This window comes from Phyllostomus discolor, chromosome 2, assembly GCF_004126475.2.
Source record: "Phyllostomus discolor isolate MPI-MPIP mPhyDis1 chromosome 2, mPhyDis1.pri.v3, whole genome shotgun sequence".
NCBI classification, from domain to species: domain Eukaryota; kingdom Metazoa; phylum Chordata; class Mammalia; order Chiroptera; family Phyllostomidae; genus Phyllostomus; species Phyllostomus discolor.
In genome coordinates, this window is record NC_040904.2 from 127,679,008 (window position 1) to 127,702,363 (window position 23,356).

The window sequence follows — 23,356 nt, forward strand, 5'->3', positions numbered from 1 at the left end:
CTCCTGAGGTTCCCAGGTTCCCAGCCGTATCAGCTGTGTCTCCGCAATCTCCAGTTCTTCAGTTCTTAATCCAAAACATGTGGCACCTCCTCATGGTCCACCAGTGAGAGTCCTTCCACTCCTTTCCTTTCTGTAGGGTCTTACATTGTCCTCTTGTCCCCTGTGGTGGCCTGCCTTTAAATTCCAGTCTGGGACCTCCACCATAACCCCATTTCTGACTCCTCCTACAATCAGCTACACCTGCTAGCACTCTCGTATTTTTCAGCCTTTCTGGGCTGCCATAGTTAGTCCAGGGAGGTGTGGCCCGATGGTGTAGAGAGAACTATCTCCAAGCTTTTGCACAGACATGTTAACCAGAGGAGCTGCCTCCAAATTACATCAGGGGTTTAAGTCATGCATACCTTTCAGGCTCCACTCAGGCTGGAAGACTAGTCTGCCATTATTGATATACAAAACAACTCTCAAAGGCCCTGCTCCATGTCTCCCATCCCCCAGCCAGACTTGGGAGGGGGGCCTGTTTCTGTTACATAGTGACAGAAAAAGAGAATTATAGTTCAGTGTGACAATTATCATGAGAGGCATACAGAGAAAATATCGGAAGCATACATAGCCTGATTTGGGGAATCAAAATCATGATGTTCAAGTGATAAATTAGATCACTCAACTTCATGTAAATTAATATAACCAAACTTATGTACACTTAAAAAGCTGAAACTTACATCTTAGATATAATTACTTCACATTGGTTATCTAGCTGTAAGGGCTGTAGTCAACTTAAACTCTTTCACTGGCACATCTTTAATTAAAAAACAAAACACAAGGCCCTGGCCAGATGGTTCAGTTCACTGGAGCATTGTCTCACACACCAAAAGCTTGTGGGTTCAGTCCCCAGTCAAGGCACATACCTCAGTTGTGGGTTTGATCCTGGTTGGGGTGCATATGGGAGGCAACTGATTGATGCTTCTCTCTCACATTGATGTTTCTTTCTCTCCCTTTCCCTCTCTCTAAAATCAATGAACATATCCTTGGTTGAAGAATAAAAAAACAAGCAAACCCCCCCACAACTTTGTTTTTGTAAAAATGGCATATTCATTATTTAAAATTCAAACAAGACAGAAAGGTACAAAAGGTAAAAACTTACTTGCATTTTGGCCAATAGACTTCCAGATCATTTTGTACACTTGCATTCACATATATACACAATCATGTTGGCATTACACAATTCATACTGACCTTTATTCTTTTTTTTCTGGGAAAAATAACCAACATATGTGCTATGGTCACATTTTCATGTAAAAAGGGATTTATGTCATTGTTTTTAATGGCTCAACGGTATTCCACTGTACACATATGCACCAAAATTTAATTCTTAGTGATGGCACTTGCGTTGTTTCTAAAGTACCTGTCATAAAAAAAGGAGTAAGGAACATCTTTGTGAATCTGTTTAGTTTTTGCTCTTTTCCTTAGAGCAAATGACTATGATCTGAGATTACTGGGGAAGAAGTTAGTGCTTACGATAATTTTGGTAAGTAGGGTTGTACCAATTTCAACTTCATACCAGTAGTGCACAACAGTAATTGTATTGCCATATCCCTGTACAGACAGACAAAAAAAGGATCTCTTTGGAAGATGACCACCTTTTCATTTGCTAACTAGATGTTTTCTTGCTTTAGGAATGTCCCTTTGATATCCTTTGCCAATTGCTTATTTTGATGTTAAGTTTTCAAATTTATATTTTATGGAGTCTTTGTATATTAGGAGTATTTTTCCTTCTGTTTCAATATGACATGCATTTATTTTCCACTGGTTCATTATTTGTAAATAGAAAATTACAACTTTATTTGGTTAATTTTTATGTATTTTTCCTTTTATGGTTTCTGTTTTGTTTCAAACTTTGAAAAAGCCTCTCTCTATTCAAGATTATAAAGATATTCACCTCAATTTTTAAAAATATTTTTATGTTTTCAATCTTTACATTCTTCATCCACCTGGTACTTATGTGAGAAACTATATGTAAAGCCTGTCACCAATCGTTTGTCATTTTCAGATCATCTTTTTCTTACTGACTGATGATTTGTAATATGTAGTTTACTGATTACCTCTGAGACTTCTGAGTCAGACTGCCTGGCTTCCACACTTACCGGTAATGTTTCTGGGTAACGCTGTAAAATTGAGATAGAGGGTTAAATAAGGTAACCCGAAAAAGTGCTCCACTACTTGACAAGTAAGTGCTCAGTAAATGTGAGCTGTTACTATCAAACACTCATACATGCACGGCAGTTTATTTCTGGATTCTTCTGTTCACTGATGTATCTCCCATTATCTATATGATCCATCCACTAACAACCCATTAGTCAATTACCTGCACTATCTAATGGCTCCTCTTTGCCCATTTCAACAAAATGGTCATATCTGTTGACTTTCTTTAAAAGCCTTTATACAAATCTATCTCAGTTGCCTTTCTAATCATAACGAGAGCCCCCCAAAATGTTAACCGTGGGGGTAAAAATAAGCTGTGCTTCCCAACGCAGTGAGAGTCAAAACCCAAACCCAGCCACAGAACAAACACGGGGGGGGGGGGGGGGGTGGAGCCGGGCGGTACCTATTTTTTCCACCACCTATTCTGAAAGGCTGAAACCCCTACCTTATTTCAGCCGCTGGCCTGTAACTGACGTTCTCAAACGCTAGTTCCTTTTCTTCCAAGTCTAGTTACAACCTGAAGTCAGCCCACCCGTGGGGCACTGAACTGGAGGTTAACCACGCAAAAGTGAGCGCGGGGCGCGGGGCGGGGCCTGGGCCTGGCCTGGCTAGTTCTGGGGTTCCTGACGGCAAGCTGAGCCGACTCCCCACTGCCTGGCTGACGTCGGGATCCAGTAAATCTGCACCATCGGACACAGAGGCCGGCGAGCGTGGTAGCAGTACTACTCGGAGCCCTAACACCCTAACAGTGGTAGGAGCGGGCAGAGGGAAGGAGAAACGCGAAAAGGGTAGAGAAACCAGGGGCAAGAGGAGAGGCAGATGGGCTTCCCGCTCAACCACGCGCCTCATTCTGGCTCCGTGAAGCACGTGGCCTGTCGCAGATTTCCCGTTCCCTTGGGTTAAGGGTATCTCTGCGTCCTCCAGCTACCCTCTTAGGAGGGTAGCTGGGGTTGTGGGTAGCTTAACTCGCGGCCCTAACTCGCTGGCTCCTCCTCTAACGGTCTCCCGTCGCGGCGTCGGTGACGTCATTGAGGGTGGGACTTCCTGTTTCGCGCGTCCTTAGATTTCGCGACCCTAGGCACCTCTTGGGTTTTGAGGGGCGGCCGGCTGAGGGATGAGTTCTGAGGGTGGCCCCTCGGCCGGACTTCGTGCAGGGCTGGCCCCGCACCCCTGAGAAGGCCTGTCCGCTGAGGAGCGGGGCTTCTCTGCTGCCGCTGCCCTCTCCGCCTTGAGAGCTCTCCCGGGGATCCCTTCGATTTCCCTGGGGTCTGGAGTCCGAGGGGCGTGCTCGGCAGCCCTCCCTCTAAGTGTCTTCAGCCTGTGCCGCGAGCCGCCTCCAGGACCTCGCCAGGCGTGCGGGGCAGGGCAAGCACCCCGCGTGTAGACCATATCCCTTCGTCCCAATGCCCAGGCGAGAAGAGTTGAGTGGGTGTTGGTGGTTGGAGCTCTGGAGGTGTCCCCCGGTGGCGATCGTGGAAAGAACACTGGTCACTGTTAAGTTTTCTGTCCGCACGCTGCAAGGCCCTGTGTGAGTCTGGTACGTACCTGCTTTTATAGGAACGCTATCTTGTCCATATTTTGGAATGCTCATTCATTTTTCTTGTTCAAAACTTGCACTTAAATTATATTTTTCTTGTAATGTAATTGGAGCAAGTGTTAGAAAAATGAGATGTGATGTGGCTGTGAGATCTGATTTGTAGTCACTACCATGAACGTGAAACTTAAAAAGCTACTGTTTTTCTTTTATAGATTCTAGAGGGGGGGGGAGGGAGAAGGAGAGAGAGAGAAACATCAGTGAGAGAGAAGCATCCATCATACATCGGTGCCTCTTGTAGGCGCCTGTGCTGGAGCTGGAACCCCCACCCCAGGCAGGTGCCCTGACGGGGAATGGAATCGGGACCTTTTGGTTTGCGGGTCTATGCCCAACCATCTGAGCCACACCGGCTCCAGTGTGGTGCTTGTGTGGCCAGTTACTGGCTAACATGTGGTACCTCTAGTTTAATTTGTGATAAAAGTGCTATGCTACCATTTTCCTTGACCCTGAAGACAATTTTAACAGTGATCTTGGCTGATGTTACAGAGATAGTGTCTAGGATATGTAAGTGAATGCTGGGCCTAACTGGACACTGATAAATCCTTAGTGTCCAGCTTTTGACTGTAATAAATGGGCACTTAGCTCTGAAAAATGCCCACTGCTAAGTATTTTAAAAGCCTCTGGTCACATTGTTGTAATGATGAAGCTATTTCAGTAAAATCTCAAAAAAGCCTAGGATAACAAGAAACTTGTTCATAATCTCTTCAGTAGGATATAATTTGTAATGTGTTCAGACTATGAGCACAAAATACTTGAGTAGATCTAAAACTGAGTAGTTAAAGCATTGCTTCTGTTACTAAGCAACATCTCTGTCAACAAACCTAATATTCAATTGGAATATATTTAAAATGTATCCTAAAATTAGCTGGATTCAGAATTCTCTAAATTCCTGGGGCTAGCCTGTAAATGGTTACAGTTAATAGTCACCTTTTGTATTGAGGTGACTTTCATTTCAAAGTCATTTTGTTTAGGATCATTGGAATGTTTTCAATTTTAGTGTCATACAGCATTCTCCAGAGAGTTGCAACTGGGTTTCAGTTACCCTCTGGTTATTTAGGACAGAGTATGTTAGGTATTCCCTTTCCTTTCAGTATTTTTTTCTATAACCAGATGAAGTGTGCAGCCTGTATTCAGAAATTTTCTAAAATAGTGGAGTAATACCAATTTAGGGTTACATACAACATTGGGAAATTGAAACACTGATTGTCCACAGGTGGTGTTTAAGCCTTGGGTTAGCCAATAACCTCACTCTTTACTTACTGAGTCCTTAATGATATAATTCACATGGAAAATAGTTTTCAGAGTATTTTTCATACTATTTTGAATGCAGTAAACTTTTAAGTATGTAAGAAGGTATGTGAGGACATTTGAGAAACTGTGACAGTAATGGGAATTGGAGCTTGAAATTTAATTTTGTACATCCTGCCCTTGCAGTATTGCACAAACTTGTAGACTTCATTTTAGTCCCCATTCCATTTTTCCCCCATATGCTGATGCTAAAGTAATGAAATATTCAAGTTGGTCAAGACAAGCAGAAGAAAAATCAAGAATGAATTGTTGAGTGATTAAAATCTTTAGTAGTCAAATGTCAGTATTTTGTCATGGGAAGTTCTAATTCAGGAAGCTTAGAAGAATGAAATTGTCACAGAAAAATTAGTAAATTGTCAATTCTTTGTGTTTTCTAGATTCTGTCTGTGCCTTAAGTAAATGAGTTTACTTTTTTAAATTTTAACTTTGGCATACATAATGTATTAAGTAATTTTCTCAACTTGTCTAATAGTGTGTACTTTTAGGGAATGTGTTTATGTTTCTATGTAAATATTTTTCAGAAGTACTCTTTCCTACCGACTGAAGTTCACATTTCTTAATCAGAACTCTTCAAAATCTCTTTATCCTCTGCCTTTTCAAGTTTGTTTTTTATAGAAAAACTATGCTCTGACCACAGTGGTGTCTTCACTATCCTCTAAACCCTAGGTGGCAAACACAAGGCCCATGGGCCGAATCTGGCCCTCCACCTTGTTTTATCCAGCCAGGCACCTTGTTTCTCTCTGGTGGCAGTACTGAGCTCCTTGTCCCTAGTTAAGGAGTAGTTACATATATACAGTCCTAAAATTACATTTGGCCTTTTGAAGGCAATCGTGAGGCTGATATGGCCCCCAGTGAAAATGTGTTTGACACCCCTGCAAACCTACTATGTGCTTTTTCCCTTCCTTACCAGCCTTTGTCATTTTACCTACCTGGCCTTGTTAGATAGGACAAAGGTGCTAAGTCTGGGCCATTCTTACCAAATACTGTCCTCGCTAAATCTTAAAATGTAGCACAGTATTTTACAGACCAGCTATAAAAAAGGATGAGATTGACAAGAACCATAAGTGTGTAACCAACTGAAATTAATGTATAATTGACCAAATATTTTATATGAGCAATGGCTAAGCCTCCCTTTAGGAGGACAGAGCTTTGAATATGAATTATTTGTCTCCTGTACTTGCTTCAAATAAATAAAAGTACCTTACCTTTTTGACTAGAGTACCCTAAATATGGAATCCCTTGAGATTTGTAGCATCCTGATTTCTTCTTCCCTAAAATCTAAACCGTACCTTTTCTTTAAAGTTGAATTCCATTATGAACTCTGTAGGCGAAGGAAAATTCTCTGCCCTCTTGGGGTCTCTGGCTGAGCCTAAGAATTAAATTGACATAAAACAGATTAACAGGATAAAAGCATCCAAGTTAAAAAAATATTTATCTGTACGTGGGGGCCTTCACAGGAGAATGAAGACCTGAAGAAATGACCAGACCAGAAAGCTTTTATATCTTTTAGACAAACAATAAGTTTGTGAAAAGCTGACAAGACTGCAGGGTTTGGGTTAGGAGTAGTAAATTGTGGAGAAGTGACTAGGAAGGTAAGGATCCGTTTAACAAGGTTTGTACCAAGTTCTGGGCTTTGACTCCTCATCTCTGGTGATAAGAATGTCTTCCTTCTTACCAGGAGGACACCTTTCACATGGGAATTGTATCTTCTGCTTTCAGGAAGAAAAAGGAGGGTCAGAGTGCCTCTCTTGAACCTACTGTCTCTCCTGTGCTTTTAACTCAAAATAATCAGCATACCAAAGTGGCATATTTTGGGGTGACATGCTCTGAATTTCTTCACCTTTAAAATCCTATAATATGTATTTGTCAGTCATACTTACTTGATACTTGTACTTTATATTGTATTTTAAAAAATAATTTCTATGTATTTGTTCCATTCCGAACCAGATTGTAAGCTCCTTAAGGGCAGGACATCAGATCTCAATGCACTGTATTCTTAGTATCTTCCAAACAGAAGTTGTTGAATATATGTTTCTTAGAGATGAGAAATGTGTATTTATACTCTCGTTACCTCCCCCACCCCTGGTCTCACCCTTTATAGTGAAAATAAAAGAAAATATTTTAGAGTAATTGGGGGAAGAAGGGCAACTGTAAACTATAAGAATGGGAATTAAAGAGGGGAGATTCATTGGAATCAGAGGGAAAAGGTTCTGTTCCTAGAAAGTATGAATATTTGAGAATTTCCCATGACAATATCACTAGTGAGGGCTCCCTTGGGAGAGCCTGCCACTACTCCCAGTGGTCAATTTCGTGGTTCCTCAGTAGAATCTTCTGCATTCTACTCTATTCTACTCTGACAATCTCAGTAGAATCTCAGTATTTAAAAACACTTCCTCCCCACCTCCCATCCCTCTCTTCTCCCTCTCTCCCTCCTTCCCTTCTTCTATCCCTTTTTCCATTTTACTTCTTTCCATTTTACTCTTTAGCTGGTTAAGACTTAATTTATGAAATTATATCAAGACTTTCATTTAGTCCTCATAAATTAGCAGTTCTCTTAAGTTTTAAATTTTTCCATCAGGACTCCTCTCTGGGTCGTGGAGAAATCACAGACTGTGTAGTCTAGGACTATTTTTTTTTTTAGTTTGGCTGAGATATATAATCCAGGAAGAAAAAAATATTAAGTGCCCAGTTATTTGCTTTTTGTATATTATAACTTCAAATTGCTTTTGGATTAAAATTCATAGACTTACGAGGAACCGACACCTAGCCATTCCTTTTTTTGGAAAGTGCCTATCACCTTCAAATTATGTCTTTAAGTAAATTCTACATACTTTTTATAGTCTCGCTGTAAATCCTGTATCTGATGCTTATAACAAAGAGTTACTTCAGTTAAAGGTATTAAAAAGTTGAGTCTCAGAGTACTTTTATAAACCTTTGATTCCCTAGTTTCTTAGTGAGTTTGCTTGAGCTAGCTTCTGAGTTCTTTGTTGCCCAGTAACACAATTGCACTACAACATAGCAACCACTGAAAGCATTAGCCTGGGACTATAGGGATTTCCCTGATGAAGCTGCAGTGTCTCTCTCTTGTATTCACATTTAGTCTTTCTCAACTGAACCACATTTTGTCAAGGCAGGCACTTGGGGTATGTTAAAGGGCATTCAATATAATTTTTTTTTGGAGTGTGACATAACAGGCACATTGTTTATCATACAGGTGCATGGTAAATATATGTTAAAATTATAGTGTGTGAAGGACATGTCAAACAACTGGCTCAATGAAAGATTAGTCTGTTCTGGACAGAAAAGCTCTTAAGTAATAATTAATGTTAGTTGTCCAAAACTGATACAGCCAGACAGAGTTAGGGTAGATAAAGTTGAAATGGTCCTTTTAAAGAAAAATTTTATATTACTTTTGGAGGTTCATGGAAAGAACAAGTATAAATGACCCATGAACATAGACAACAGGGTGGGGATTGATTGTGGGAGCAGGGAGGTGGGCAAGGGAGAGCAACAGTGGGGGAAAATTGGGACAACCGAAATAGAACAACAATAAAAAATAAAAAATGCAAAATGTTCAGAAGAAAAAAGAAATCTTATATCAATAAGCATGAATTGATAGGCATGATTTTATGGGAAGAGAATTGTGATTCAGGAGGCCAAGGCTTGATTAAGTCACTTAACATTTCTTGTCCTATTTTCTCATTTAAATAAATAAATTCCTGAAGGTTCCTTTCAGAATTGTATGCTTCAAATTTAAAACAAGTTTTATTTTTCTTGGTCATTGGTTTAGTCATTATTTGAGTGCCACTTATGTGTCAGCACTGTGCCAGGTACTGAGACTTGTGACTGGTGTCTGGAATGAGAGCAACTAAACCTTTAACCTGTAGTGTCTGCACTAATTCTGGGTAATTAGTGTCAATTAAATTTTGGGACACCCATTTGGTGTCTAGAGTATTGGAGAATTCGTTGGTGTTAGGAAAAAAACCCCCACACATTTGGTGTTGGAAGTGTTGTGACTAAAATCAGTTCAGAATTGTTTTTAACCTTTTAAGAAACTGCCAAAATGTTTTTCAAAGTGACTGTACCATTTACATTCCTACCAGGTAAGTACAAAGATTCCAGTTTCTCCATATCCTCACCAACACTTGGTATCATCTGTCTTTTTGATTATAGCCATTTTAGTAGTATCTCATTGGGATTTTAATTTACGTTTCCATAAACAAATGATGTTGAGCTTTTCATGTGCCTATTAGCCATTTATGTCTTTCCTGGTGGAATGTCTACTCAAGTCTTTTGCCCATTTTTTAGCTGTTTTTTTTTTGGGGGGGGGGTGTCTTACTATCGAATTTATATATTCTGGATACAAGTGTTTTATTAGACAGATATTTACAAAGATTTTTCACCCAGACTGTGGCTTGTTTTCTTATTTTTACTGATATCTTTGAAGTGCAGACTGTTTTAGTGAAGTCTTATTTATTATTTTTTCTTTTTATGGCTTATGCTTTTGGTGTTCTGTTTAAGAACTTCTTGCTTAATTCAAAGTCACAAAGATTTTCTTCTGCATTTTCTTTTAGCTCCTTTGTTTGGATCTAGGATCCATGTTGAATTAACTTCTGTGTATGGTGTAAGATAAGGTGTAAGTTCTTTTTGTTTTTTATGTCAAGTAGATGATAAATTGTCCTAGCGCCACTTGTTAAAAAGGTTGTTTTCCCTTGGATTTTATTGGTACATTTGTAAAAAATCTGTTGTCTATAATGTAAGCATTTATTTCTAGAGTCTCAGTTTGGTAACATCCATATATTAAATCCTACCTTTACTCCAATACCACACTGTTTTGATTACTGTGTGTTATAGTAAGTTTCAAATGGGTAGTGTAAATCCTCCCAACTTTTCAAAAGTGACTTTGGATCCTTTTGATTTACATATAAAATTTGAGATCAGCTTGTCAATTTCTACAAAAAGAAAAATCATTTGCAGGGATTTGATATGATTTGCACTGAATCCATAGATCAGTGTGGGAAGAATTAATTGCTAACTTGAGTCTTCCAACCCATGAATATGTAATGTCTCTCCATTATTTAGATGTTTATTTTCTCCCAACAATGTGTTTTAGTTTTCAATATATAAATCTTAACACTTTTATTAAATATATTCCTAAGAATTTGATAATTTTTGATGCTATTGGGAATGGAGTTTTTATAATTTGAGTTTAAGATTGTTCATTGCTAGTATATAGAAATGAATCAATTTTTGTATATTGTTTCTGAATAAATGACCATGCTTATGAATAAAGCAATTCTATCTTCTTTCTTTACAATCTGAATATTAATACACCTTGTCATTCACTTTGCCTTATAATATAGGCTAGATCCTCTACTAAGATGTTGAATAGATGTGTTGAGAATGCATTGCATCACTCCTGGTCTTAGGGGGAAAAGTATACAGATTCACTACTTGTGATGTTAGCTGTAGGTTTTCTGTTACTTTTACTAGCCTTTTACTAGGTTTGAGGAAGTTCCATCTGTTCCTAGTTTGTTGAGAGTTTTTAATCATGAATGATTATTGGATTTTGTCAGATTTTTTCCCTGTATCCTGTGAAATGATTATGTGATTTTTATCCTTTATTCTGTTAATATGGTATATTACATTAATTGATTTTCAGAGGTTAAGCCAACCTTTTATTCCTGGGCTAAATTTCAATGAATCATGCTGTGTAGTCTTTTTTATATGTTACTAAATTTGGTTTTCCAAAATTTTGTTAAAGAATTTGTGTGTATGTTCATGGGAGAATTACAGTCATGTGCTGCTTAACAATGGGAATATGATCTGAGAAGTGCATCATTAGGCGATTTAGTCATTGGGCAAACATCATAGAATGTACTTAAATAAACCTAGATTGTATAGCCTGCTACCTGCCTAGGCTATAGTATAGCCTATTTGCTCCTGGGCTACATACCTGTACAGCATGTTACTATAGGTAGTTGTACAATGTTAAGTAATTGTATCTAAAGATAGAAAAGATAAACTCTTTTAGCCTTTATTCTGGTGATTTGTCTCTTTTGTCTTATTTTCTTGGTGAATCTAGCTAGAGTTTGTCAGCTTTGTTGATCTTTTCAAAGAGATATCTTCTATTTATTTGATTTTTTGCCCCTATTTTTCTATTCTGTTTCACTGATTTCCACCCTAATGCTATTATTTTCTTTTTTTTTCTGTATGTTTTGGGTTTAGTATGCTCTTCCTGACCCCCATCCCCGTTTTCCAACGGGGGAAGCTAAAATTGATTTGAGACCTTCTAAGCGTTTAAAGCTGTAAATTTCCCTCTAAGCACAGCTTTAACTGCATTTTATAAATTTTGATATGCTGTTTTTTTGTTTTTATTCAATCCAAATATATTTAAAAACATTCTGTGTGACTTCTTTGATCCATGGGTTTTTTTGAAGTGTGTTGTTAAATTTACCAATATTTGAGGGTGTTTCCATATTTCTTTTGTTGTGGACCTCTAATTCCATTGTGATCAGATAACATACTTTTACTGATTTCAGTGTTTGAGATTTGTTTTGTGTCCAGCATATGGTGAATCATAGAGAAAGTTCAATGTGTGTTTGAAAAGAATGTGTATTCTGAAGTTTGGGGGTATAATGTTCTGTTAGTTATGTCAAGTTCATTGATAATTTTGGTCAAGATCTCTCTTATTTCCTTGCAGATTTTCAGCCTTGTTCTATCAGTCTTTGAATTCTATAGCTGTTTTTGTTGAATTGTCCATTTCCCTTATCTAATGTTTGCTTGATGTATTTTGGGGGGGGTCTGTTGTTAGATTCATATACCCTTATAATTATTTTGTCTCCCTGATATATTGTTTTTTTGTCATTATGAAAAATCCTTCTTTGTCTTTAGTAATATTTCTTGTCTTAAATACTGTTTTAGTTTCTTGGTACTATAGCTACTCTACTTGAGGATTTTTATGGTTATTCTTTCAGTGCTGTATTATTTTTATCCTTCCTTTTTAACATTTTTATGCCCTAAATTTAAGAATATATCTTGTAGACAGCATACTGTTGAGCCTTGTTTTTCAATTAAGTCTTAAATTCTCTGCCTTTTGAGTGGAGTCCATTCACATTTTTTAAAAGATTTTTATTTATTTACTTTTTAGAGAGGGGAAGGGAGGGAGAAAGAGAGGGAGAGAAACATCAGTGTCTGGTTGTCTCTTGTGTGCCCCCTACTGGAGACCTGGCCTGCAACGGAGGCACGTGCCCTAGACTGGGAGTCAAACTGGCGACCCTTTGATTTGCAGGCCAGCTGTCAACCACTGAACCACACCAGCCAGGGCCATTCATATTTAATATATTGACTTATATTTTCTATTTTGTAATTTGTTTTCTGTTCATCTCATGATGTTTTTTCTTTTCCTCCTTTACTGACCTGTGTGTTAAATATTTTTTTAGTGTATCTTTTAATTCTTCTGTTGATCCCTTTTACAATATCTTGTTATTTTCATAGTGGATGCTCTAGGGATTGTAATATGCATTTTAACTTACTATACTTTCCTTCAGAATAATACTAACTTCTGGTAAACTCTGGAAATTTTGCTCTAATCTTTTCCTTCCTTTTTTTTCTGCTGTTATTGTCTTACATATTATAGCTATGCATATTATAAACCCAACAACACAGTACTTTAGTTATTGGTTTATACAGTCTTGTTTCTTTAGAAGTAAAAAAAAAGAAATGAGAACAATTATATTTTAGAGTCTTTTTATTTACTTATATAATTATAGTTTATGGATTCCTTTATTTCTTCCTTAAATTTGTTGATTTCTGGTATAACTTCTCTTCAGTCAGAAGGTCTTCCTTTACTATTTCTCATAAGGCATGTATCACAACAACAAATTCTGTGTCCCTGTTTATCTGAAAATATATTTATTTCACTATCATTTTTGGAGGATATTTTTGCTGAATACAGAATTTTTAATTGAGAGCTTTTTTCATTTGTATAAATTTCATGTTTTCCTTTTTTTACCCCAGCCTCATTGTTTCTGATGGGATGCCAGTTAATTATGTTATTGTTTCCCTGTATGTGGTGAGTCATTTTGGTTTTGCTTCTTTCAAGATTTTTTTTCTTTGTCCTTGTTTGTCAGCACTTTGACTGTGATGTCTTGGTGTTGATATCACTGTGTTGGATTTTCTGGGCTTCCTGGACAGACAATGTTTTTCATTAAACTTGGGACATTTTCAGAAATTTTTTTTTTTTTTAAAGATTTTATTTATTTATTTTTAGGGAGGGAGGGGAGGGGGGAGAGAGAGAGAGGGAGAAAGAGAGAGAGAGAGAAACATCAATGTGCGGTTGCTGGGGGTTATGGCCTGCAACCCAGGAATGTACCCTGGCTGGGAATCGAACCTGGGACACTTTGGTTCCCAGCCCGCGCTCAATCCACTGAGCTACGCCAGCCAGGCAAGAAATTATTTTTAAAAATTTTTTCCTGCCTCATTTATCTTTTCTCTTTTTCTGGAAATTTTGTTTCATGTATGTTGATATACTTTATATTCTCCCAGAGACCTCTGAAGTTCTGTTCATTTCTTTCAATGTTTTTTCTCTCTCTGTTATTCACACTGGATACTTTATATTGGTCTATCTTCAAGGTCATTGTTTCCATCTTCTCTCATCTCTAGTCTAATGTTGAGTTTCTCTAGTGGCTTTTTTAATTTTAATAATTTTACCTTTCAACTTTAGACTTTCCATTTTTTTAAAAAATTATTTATTGAGATTATAAGTCCTCTGAACCATTGTCATTATACTTTCATTGAATTTTTGGAAGGAATCCTTCAATTTTTTGAATAAGTAGTCTTCCTATTTCCACAGGGGATACATTCTAAGACCTTAGTGGATAGTCAAATCTGCAGATAGCAGCAAACCCTACATGCCTATGGTAATGTTTAATTTGTATATTGGCACAGTAAGAGATTAACAACAGTGATAATAAAATAGAACAATTATAACAGTATGTTGTAATAAAAGTTATGCGAATGTGGTGTCTTTCTCTCTCTCATAATATCTGTTGTACTACACATACATTATATTTATGTTGGGCAAAGGGATGATTTACATCCCAAACAGGATGGAGGGGGAGGGCATGAAATTTCAAGTTACTCAGAGTGGTGCAGTATTTAAACTTATTGATTGTTTATTTCTGGAATTTTCCATTTAACATTTCAAACTTCAGTTGACTGTGGGTAACTAAAACCATGGAAAATTAAACTTCTAATAGGGGAGGACTACTTACTGTAGCTCCTTTAAATATTTTGTCTTTTTAAAATTATTTTTTCCTTTTTAATATATTTTATTGATCATGCTATTACAGTTGTCCTATTTCCCCCCCCACCCTCCACCCTGCACACCCCCTCCCACCCACATTCCCCCTCTTTAGTTCATGTCCATGGGTCATATATACAAGATCTTTGGCTTCTACATTTTCTATACTATTCTTACCCTCCCCCTGTCTATTTTCTACCTACCATTTATGTTACTTATTCTCTGTACCTTTCCCCCCTCTCTCTCCCGCCCACTCCCCTGCTGATAACCCTCCATGTGATCTCCATTTCTGTGATTCTGTTCCTGTTCTAGTTGTTTGCTTAGTTTGTTTTTGTTTTAGGTGTGGTTGTTAATAACTGTGAGTTTGCTCTCATTTTACTGTTCATATTTTTTATCTTCTTTTTCTTAGGTAAGTCCCTTTAACATTTCATATAATAAGGGCTTGGTGATGATGAACTCCTTTAACTTGACCTTATCTGAGAAGCACTTTATCTGCCCTTCCATTCTAAATGAAAGCTTTGCTGGATAGAGTAATCTTGGATGTAGGTCCTTGCCTTTCAGGACTTGGAATACTCCTTTCCAGCCCCTTCTTGCCTGCAAGGTCTCCTTTGAGAAATCAGCTGACAGTCTTATAGGAACTCCTTTGTAGGTAACTGTCTGCTTTTCTCTTGCTGCTTCTAAGATTCTCTCGTTCACTTTCATCTTGGGAAATATAATTATGATGTGCCTTGGTGTGTTCCTCCTTGGGTCCAACTTCTTTGGGATTCTCTGAGCTTCCTGAACTTCCTAGAAGTCTATTTCCTTTTCCAGATTGGGGAAGTTCTCCTTCTTTATTTGTTCAGATAAGTTTTCAGTTTGTTGCTCTTCCTCTTCTCCTTCTGATACACCTATAATCTGGATGTTGGAACGTGTAAAGATGTCCTGGAGGTTCCTAAGCCTCTCCTCCTTTTTTTGAATTCTTGTTTCTTCATTCTGTTCTGGTTGAATGTTTCTTTCTTCCTTCTGGTCCACACCATTGATTTGAGTCCCAGTTTCCTTCCCATCACTGTTGGTTCCCTGTACATTTTCCTTTATTTCACTTAGCATAGCCTTCATTTTTTTCATGTAATTTGTGACCATATTCAACCAATTCTGTGAGCATCCTGATTACCAGTGTTTTGAACTGTGCATCTGATAGGTTGGCTATCTCTTTGTTGCTTAGTTGTATTTGCTGTGGAGCTTTGATCTGTTCTTTCATTTGGGCCATTTTTTTTTTTGTCTCAGTGCACCTGTTATGTAGTGAGGGGTGGAGCCTTAGGTGTTCTCAAAGGCAGGGTAACCCATGTCGCTGGGTTGTGACTCTATAAGCGGGGGAGGGGTTTGAGAGGGAACAGTGCTGCTTGCTCTGCTCTTTGCCAGATTTTAGTCACTTCCCCCACTTCCCACAAGCAAATTGGACCCTTCTGGTGCTGATTCCTGGGTGGGTGGGTTTGTGTATGTCCTAGGACCCTGTGGGTTTCTTCAACAAACTCTCCTGTGAGGCTGGGAGTTTCTCTTGCTGCTGCTTCAACCCCCACTGGTGTTTTCAATCAGAGGCTTTGAGGCTTTATTTCCCTGCACTGGGAACCTGGGTTGTGCGATCTGTCTCACTCCCCAGTAGTTCCTCCCAGTTTATCTGCCTGCAAATGTGGGACTGCCCAGTCTGCCAGCTACCACCTCACTGGGTCTACTAGCTGCTTCTTTGCCTGCCTCGGTCCTCTAGCTGCCACCTTGCCGTGAGTCTTCTCCACCGGACTGCCCATCTCTGCCCCTCCTACCAGTCTGGATGAATGCTTCTTCTTTAACTCCTTGGTTGTCTGTTGGACTTCTATACAGTTCAACTTTCTGTCAGTTCTGGTTGTTCTTTGTTTTTAAATTGTTGTTGTCCTTCTTTTGGTTGTGCGAGGAGGCACAGTGTCTACCTACACCTCCATCTTTGCTGGAAGTGCTCCATAAAGATTTTGTCTGTTAAATCTAATATCTGGGGGCACCCAGAGGCAGTTTCTGTTTGCTGTGTTGATTCCTGAAAATGGCACACAGTTTTTTAAATTGTTACATATTTATTTGTTAAATACTGGACATTTTAGATAATATTTTGAAAGAACTCTATACTTTGATTTTTCTCTTGAGTTCTGTAACTGTCAGCCTGAATCAGAAATGTGCACTTCAACAATGCCTCAAATCTAATGACCACTGTCAGGTAGTTAGTGACAGTGAAGTTGCTATATTCATAGTCTGCCCCACCTTTGTAAACTCCTCACTGGCACTGGAAGGATGGGAGAGGTCAAAGGTAAGAATGTTTGTGGACTCATGTTCTTCTTACTCAGAGTTCAGTTTTCATGAATAAACATTCCTTTGATTGCTTTTGGTTGTTTCGTGGAGAGGATTTGTTGACCTGCTCATTCCCTTGTGCTAGAAGTGGGAAGTCTGGCTTTTGGTTTATGTATAGAATTTTTTTTCTCAGGAGGCTAAAAATTGCCCCATAGTTATTTTATATTATTCATAGTCCATTGCACAACATTAGAAATTTATTAGCCACTACAAATATATTTGTTGAGTTAGATTTCTTGATTTACCTCAAGCATCAAATTATAAGGCATTTGGAATTGGGGAATTCCAAGCTCTGTGCAGTTTCTTGCTTTCCCTACCCTTTCGTTAAGTGGAAGAACTGCTTACCAGTCAGTCATTTAACAAGTGTTTCTTGACTGTCCGACATGTTCTAGCTGATATGTAGGATTTGGGGGTTATAAAGATGACTAAAACATAATCTCTGATCTCAAGGAGGTCTTAACCTAGTGAAGGAGATTGGCATACAAATAGCTGATTATAATATGGTGAAGTAAATACATTGATATGGGTAAATAAATCACATTAAAGAAGAGCTCACAAGGACAATGAGCTCAGAATGGATTGAGGGGAAAAGAGAAAGGGAAGAATCCAGGAAATTACTTCAGAAGGAAGAAATAACTGAGTTCAATATAAAAATCAGGGAAGGGTGAAATTACCATTAGGAAGAGGTGTTAGCATGAGGTGAGAAGTATGGTGTGTTCAATAAAGTACTACAGTAGCTTAGTGCTGTTAGGGCATGAGTACATGTCAGGGAGTTGTGTGAGATGAGAATGGAAGTGTAGAAAAGGTCCAGATTGTGAAGTGTTTTGTATACTATATTAAAGTTGTATTAACCTTTATTGATCTGTTATTCAAAACTGTGAGTGGAAAGTACTTCAGGATTTTGTAATTTTGTTTAATTACAACTTTTATTCCAAAAGTTACTATAAAAGATAACATATGAGGTATGTCTGGAAAAAGTCCAACCATTGCTAATATAACAAGAATGGTTTGCACATCAATATAAACTGGCAGCTGGGGAGAGTGGACTGAAATGCACATGTGTGAACAATGATGACTTCACTGCACTAGTCAGTGGGGGTGGTAGGTGCCGCTGAGTGAGCAGGTGTACTGTGTGATCATTGCATTCAAAATGACTGAGTGAGTAGAGCAATGAATCAGCAACAAATTTTACCTTAAGCTTGAACATTCCTCTTGGAAACTATTGAGCTGATTTAGAAGGCTGCAGCTATGGGCAACTGATGATTGGCAGCTTCATCATGACGGTGCACCCACCATGCATCCTATCTTGTGCAGAGTTTTTTGGTGAAATATCAAATCACCCAGGTGACTCAGCCCCTCTACAGCCAAGATTTGGTGACCAGTGATTTCTGTTTTTTTCCCAAAACTAAAATCATCTTTGAAAGGGAAGAGGTTCCAAACTGTTGATGAGATTCAGGAAAATACAACAGGGCACTCAATGGCAATTCCAATAAAGGGTTTTGCAGAGTGTTTTGAACAGTGGAAGAGATACTGGGAAAACTGTGAGGTCCCAAGGTGCCTACTTTGAAGGGGACTGAGGTGACATTGTCCTATATACAATGTTTCTTGTATCTTCCTCAATAAATGTCTGTTTTTCATATTACACATGGCTGGATACTCTCTGCACTATAAGCCATATTTTAAAACATTGGAGACCACCAACAAAGATACTAATTGATGTGGAATTAAAGATATGTATCTTTAAAATAAAATGTATGAACTTTAATTTTTATTGATACACATGAATAAAATGACATAATCTGTTGTAAATATTGGAGTTCTATAAGATTTGAAAAAGAAGCCTAGTGACTAAAATTGTTTCAAAACTGCTATTGTAGGTAAAAGGGAGTTATGTTGATAAAGAGAATTTTAAGTGGTATAATAGAGTTGGTAATCAATAGCCAAATATTTTTTAGTATATTTTTGAGTATTTATTTTACAATTTTGAATGGTAGAGGATGGAATTGAGGACTTCTGGGTTATTTGCTAAGGCAGAGGCTTGAACATCAAGTCTCATTCTTTTATATTTACATGTTATCCAGTGTGAAAGAGGAGGCTTTTTCCTTTTCCTTCGGTCTTCAAGTGGACTTTTAGGTTTCCCTGTGTTTATTTCCAATGACATTTTCCCTCTGATTGTAAACATAATCTGTGTTTGTTGTAAAATAAGAAAAGTATAGGAAATGTACAAACAAAATCACATCTATCACCCAGAGATGTTACTTATTAATATTAATAAGTAATTAATATTAATAGTGTCTATTCTTTCTGTGTTTTTCTTCTATGTATACAGTCATGTAAATATTCTTTTTACAAAATAAGGACTCTAGAGTATTTTATAATCTGCTTTTCTCACTTGTTTAATAAACATTTCCGAAAGTTATTTAATTTTTTTCCATAACATTTTTTGAAACAAAAAATTAACTGTGAAATTATCTGGGTCTACCTAGAGTTTTCCTTTAGGAAAATTTTTTCCCCTAAAGTTCATAATGTTTATTTTTAAAAATTTATATTGAATATAATTAATAAATAAATTATTCATTATTAAAAGTAAACAATTTAAGTTTGATATGTTTATACCTGTGAAACTATCTCACAGTTAAGGTGTGTAATATGTCTGTCATCCCCAAAAGTTTCCTCATGCTCCTTTGTTATCCTTTCCTCTTTCCTTGCCCGTTGCTCACTCTTTCCCAGTCCCAGGCAACCAATGGCCTGCTTTCTGTTACTATGATTAATTTGCATTTCCTAGAATTTTATATAAATGGGATCATATAATATGTACTTTTATTGTCTAGATTTTTTCACGTGGCATAATTATTTTGAGATTTATCCATATTAATGCATTTCTTTTTTATGGCTGAATAGTGTTCCATTGTGTAAATATACAAGTCTCACAAATAAAGCTTCTGTGAACATTTGTGTGAAAGTATTTGTATGGACATATATGCTTTCATTTCTCTTGGACTAATACCTATAAAAGAATTGGCTAGATTGTATGTAGGTATATTCTTACTTTTTAAGAAACCAACAGAGTTTTCCCCGATGATTTCACCATTTTATATTTCCACCAGTAGTTTATGACAGTTCCAGTTTCTCTACCTTAGTACCTGGTGTGGGTAACCTTTCTAATAGGTGTATAGTAGTATTGCATTGTGTTTTTAATTTACACTTCATAAAACACTAATGATACTTAACATTTTTTAAGTGTTGTATATCTTTGGTGAACTGTTCAAATCTTTTCCCCAGTTTTCACTATTGTTTTGTTAAATTTTTTTTAATTTAGTTTTGAGACTTCTTTATATATTTGAAATATAAGTCCTTTATCAATATATGATTTTAAATATTTTCTTCCAATCTAGCTTGTCTTTTTATTTGTATTACAATGTTTTTTAAAGAGCACAAGTTCTTAATTTTGATGAATGTCCAGTTTATCCTTTTTTAAAATGGAATATGCTTTTGGTAGTATCAGAGATATTTTAACTGAACCCATGACCAACCTGATTTTCCTTTATGTTTTAAGAGTTTTATAGTTTTATGTTTATGAATACATTTTAGTCATTTTTGTGTATGGTGTGAGGTAAAACTTTTTTTTGCCTATGGATAGGCAGTTGTCTCAAACCATTTACTGAATAGACTATCTTCATTGAATTGATGTGGCATTTTTGTTGGAAATCAATGAACCATGTGTTTGGGTCTATTTCTGAACCCCACCCTCTTTTTAGTGGATTTATGTGTCTGTCTTGACACTTAATACCACACAATTTTGATTGCTCTGCATTTTAATAAGCCATAAATTCAGGTAATGAAAGTCCTTTAAATTTGTTCTTGTCAAAGTTCTTTTGGCTATTCCATGTCCTTTGTGTTTCCATATCAATTTTAGAATCAGCTTGCTAATTTCTATAAAAATGTCTGCTGAGATTTCCAACAGCATTGGGTGAAATTGACATTTTAAAAATATTGAGTTATTTGATTCGTGAAGATAGTATACCTTTGCTATAAAACATGCTTTTTCTATAGCCTCTTTTTCCATATTAACTGCACTGTGATGCAAGCACTATGAAGGTAAGGATCTAATTCTGTCTTCTTGTTCCTACCTGGCCCTTGGGATGTGCTCAGGAATATTGTTGAATGATAAATAAATAAGATGTCTGAAAATAAATGTTTGTGCATATCTCTGAATCATTTTTTAGGATTTATTCCTACATGTGGAATTGCTAGGTCAAAAGATGTGTTTATTTTTAAGGTTTAGATGACTATACTGCCCCCCAGGATTTTTTCAATGCAGAAATACATTTTTAAAAAAATTTTTTGATTTATTTTTAGAGCGGGAGTAATGATGGAAAACGAAAGAGAGAGAAACATTGATGTGAGAGAAAAATATTGATCGTTTGTCTCTTGTATGCATCCCTATCAAGGACTAAGTCCATAGCTCAGGCATGTGCCCTGACTGGGAATCAAACCTGCGATCTTTTGCTTTGCAGGACAATGCCCAACAAACTGAGCCCTACCAGTCAGGGTGAGACAGAAATATCTTGATAGATAAATTATCATAAGGCATACATAATTGATTAGCAAACACTGTTCTTGGGGGCATCCTTCCCCAAGCTTTCTCTGAAATCACCTTATAAACCTATGGGAAAGTACGATTCATATCACAGAAATTTCTTAAATCAGTTTTCTGTCATTAAGCTTACTGAAATTGGAGCTATGGAGATGACCAAAAAAGTATAAGATTATAGTTTTTCCTTTGAGGAACTTATAGTTTGGAAACATAGTTCCCTAGTTATAAAGCACTAGAAGGGGAAAATACAGATGTGATAGAATATAGAATAAATAGTCTGAGGCAAGCACCAGGAAGGCAGAAACTGTTCTTTATATTTACTTTTAGAGTAACTATAAACTCTGAAAATAGTTTTATGATTGTTCAGACTGTAGGGGCTTAAGTTTGACTCTGATCTTGATTTGTGGATTAATTGAAAAGATTTAAGAAGGTATTTCAATTTAGCATAACTACATGAACAAAGTTGTGAAGGCAAGAATAAGCAACCTGTTTATGAGGAACTTTAAAGCAAACTTAGTTGACTCTAGGGAAAGGACCCTGTGCAGCAGCAAAATGAAATGTCTGCCTTTGTGTAGGGAGTTAGCAAATGCAGGGCTCTCAGTTTGGCTGAGGAAGTTTAGATTTGATGCAGTAAACAATAGGAAGGATTGTAATAGTGATAGAAACTGAGTAGAAAAGATTGCCCTGGTAGATATTTGTAGGCTATGTAACAATGAAGAAAGAGCAACATCTGGACACTATTTAGAGAGTTCTGTTAATAAAAGAAGAATTAAAATATTTGAGGTTTTGTTCTAGAGGCCAATCGATGGCCTAGAAATGGAGAAGAATGGTTAAGACAAGCAGATAGATGAAGAATTGGCAGGATTAATAATTCATTACTCGTAGGAGTTGGAGGATGAGGTATATGCTAAGAAATAGGGGAGGAGAGTGATAATGGATTTTTGTAAGTAGGCAGGTAGAAAATTTGAAGCTAATTAGCTTAATTCTTACTTTGTTGAGCTTCCTTTGTAGATAAGACTTGTGAGGAGAATGGGAGTTATGAGCTGGGAGAGAGGTTAGGAATGTGGGTGTAAATTTGAGTGTCATTCAGGTATAATAAACGAAGTTGTGAGATAGACAGCTTGACTTTTACAGAAATGGAGCAGCAGTCCAGAGATTTCTCATGGTGAGGGAGAAAGAGAACAAGTGACAGTGAGAAAGGTCAGTGAGATCAGAGGTGATCATGGTATTATAGATGCTAAGGGAGAAGATTATTTCAAAGAGACTCAAGGTGATTGTGTGCTAACTCCATCATTAACTTTTCTTTATGTTTACTGCTATTTAGTATAGTAAACATAGTAAACTACCAAAAAAGGTAATTATGAATTATTTTCTTAATTATTGGATTAATCAATCTTGAAATATTTAAAGTGGTATAGGTTTCCCCTTTTTTTAAATTAGAGCATTCCTGTGAAACCTTTTGTAAGCTGAAATGGCATAAAGTGAAGAAGCAATCACCTTAGGACACACCTTGCTAACTGATGCACAAAATAAATCCAGATAAAGCACAGACCCTCACAGACAGTACAAAACTATGGTAACTTGATGTTGGCACTCTCTTTACATGCAAATACTGACACATGGTTTATAAACTGTGGCAGTAATTTGATGTCATTACTCCTTTCTTACTAATTAAACAATAGATAGTGCAAGAATCCCCTGCTTTTCAAAGGCTTGCTTTATGCCACTTTGCTTTTATCAAAGACCTACATTAGTACCTGTTTTCTCTAACCTCTAAAAGAAGTCTGAAGAGGATTTTCACTTTTATGAAAATACAAAAAGTGAAAACAGCTTTCAGTATTTGTTTTGCAGAGAGGCAAACAACAGCTACAGACGCAGCACACATCCCAAGCAAGCGAGAGTAGCTGCACCAAGTTCTTTTGCCAGGAACTACACTCACCATCTCAAAAGTAGTTTCTTTTTGCATCTTTAAAAAAATTTATAATTTTAGCTTGTGAAGGAAATA

At 37.1% G+C, this 23,356-nt stretch overlaps 1 protein-coding gene and 1 long non-coding RNA gene across 2 annotated transcripts in view; one reads left to right on the forward strand and one right to left on the reverse strand.

Moving 5' to 3' along the window:
* Positions 1-1,463: 1,463 nt before the first annotated feature.
* On the reverse strand, positions 1,464-3,112 carry LOC118498977. The gene is made up of 2 exons (XR_004901477.1): positions 2,645-3,112; positions 1,464-2,162 (listed from the first exon to the last, which is right to left on the reverse strand). It is a non-coding gene; the product is annotated as an uncharacterized LOC118498977 (long non-coding RNA).
* A 132-nt stretch (positions 3,113-3,244) lies between these two features.
* The window catches only part of CEP83 (centrosomal protein 83), a 139,520-nt gene continuing 119,408 nt past the window's right edge, over positions 3,245-23,356 (forward strand). Inside the window, exon 1 of the mRNA XM_036018559.1 lies at positions 3,245-3,736. The gene's annotated coding sequence lies outside the window, so the exon portion shown is untranslated. The remainder of the gene's footprint in view (positions 3,737-23,356) is intronic.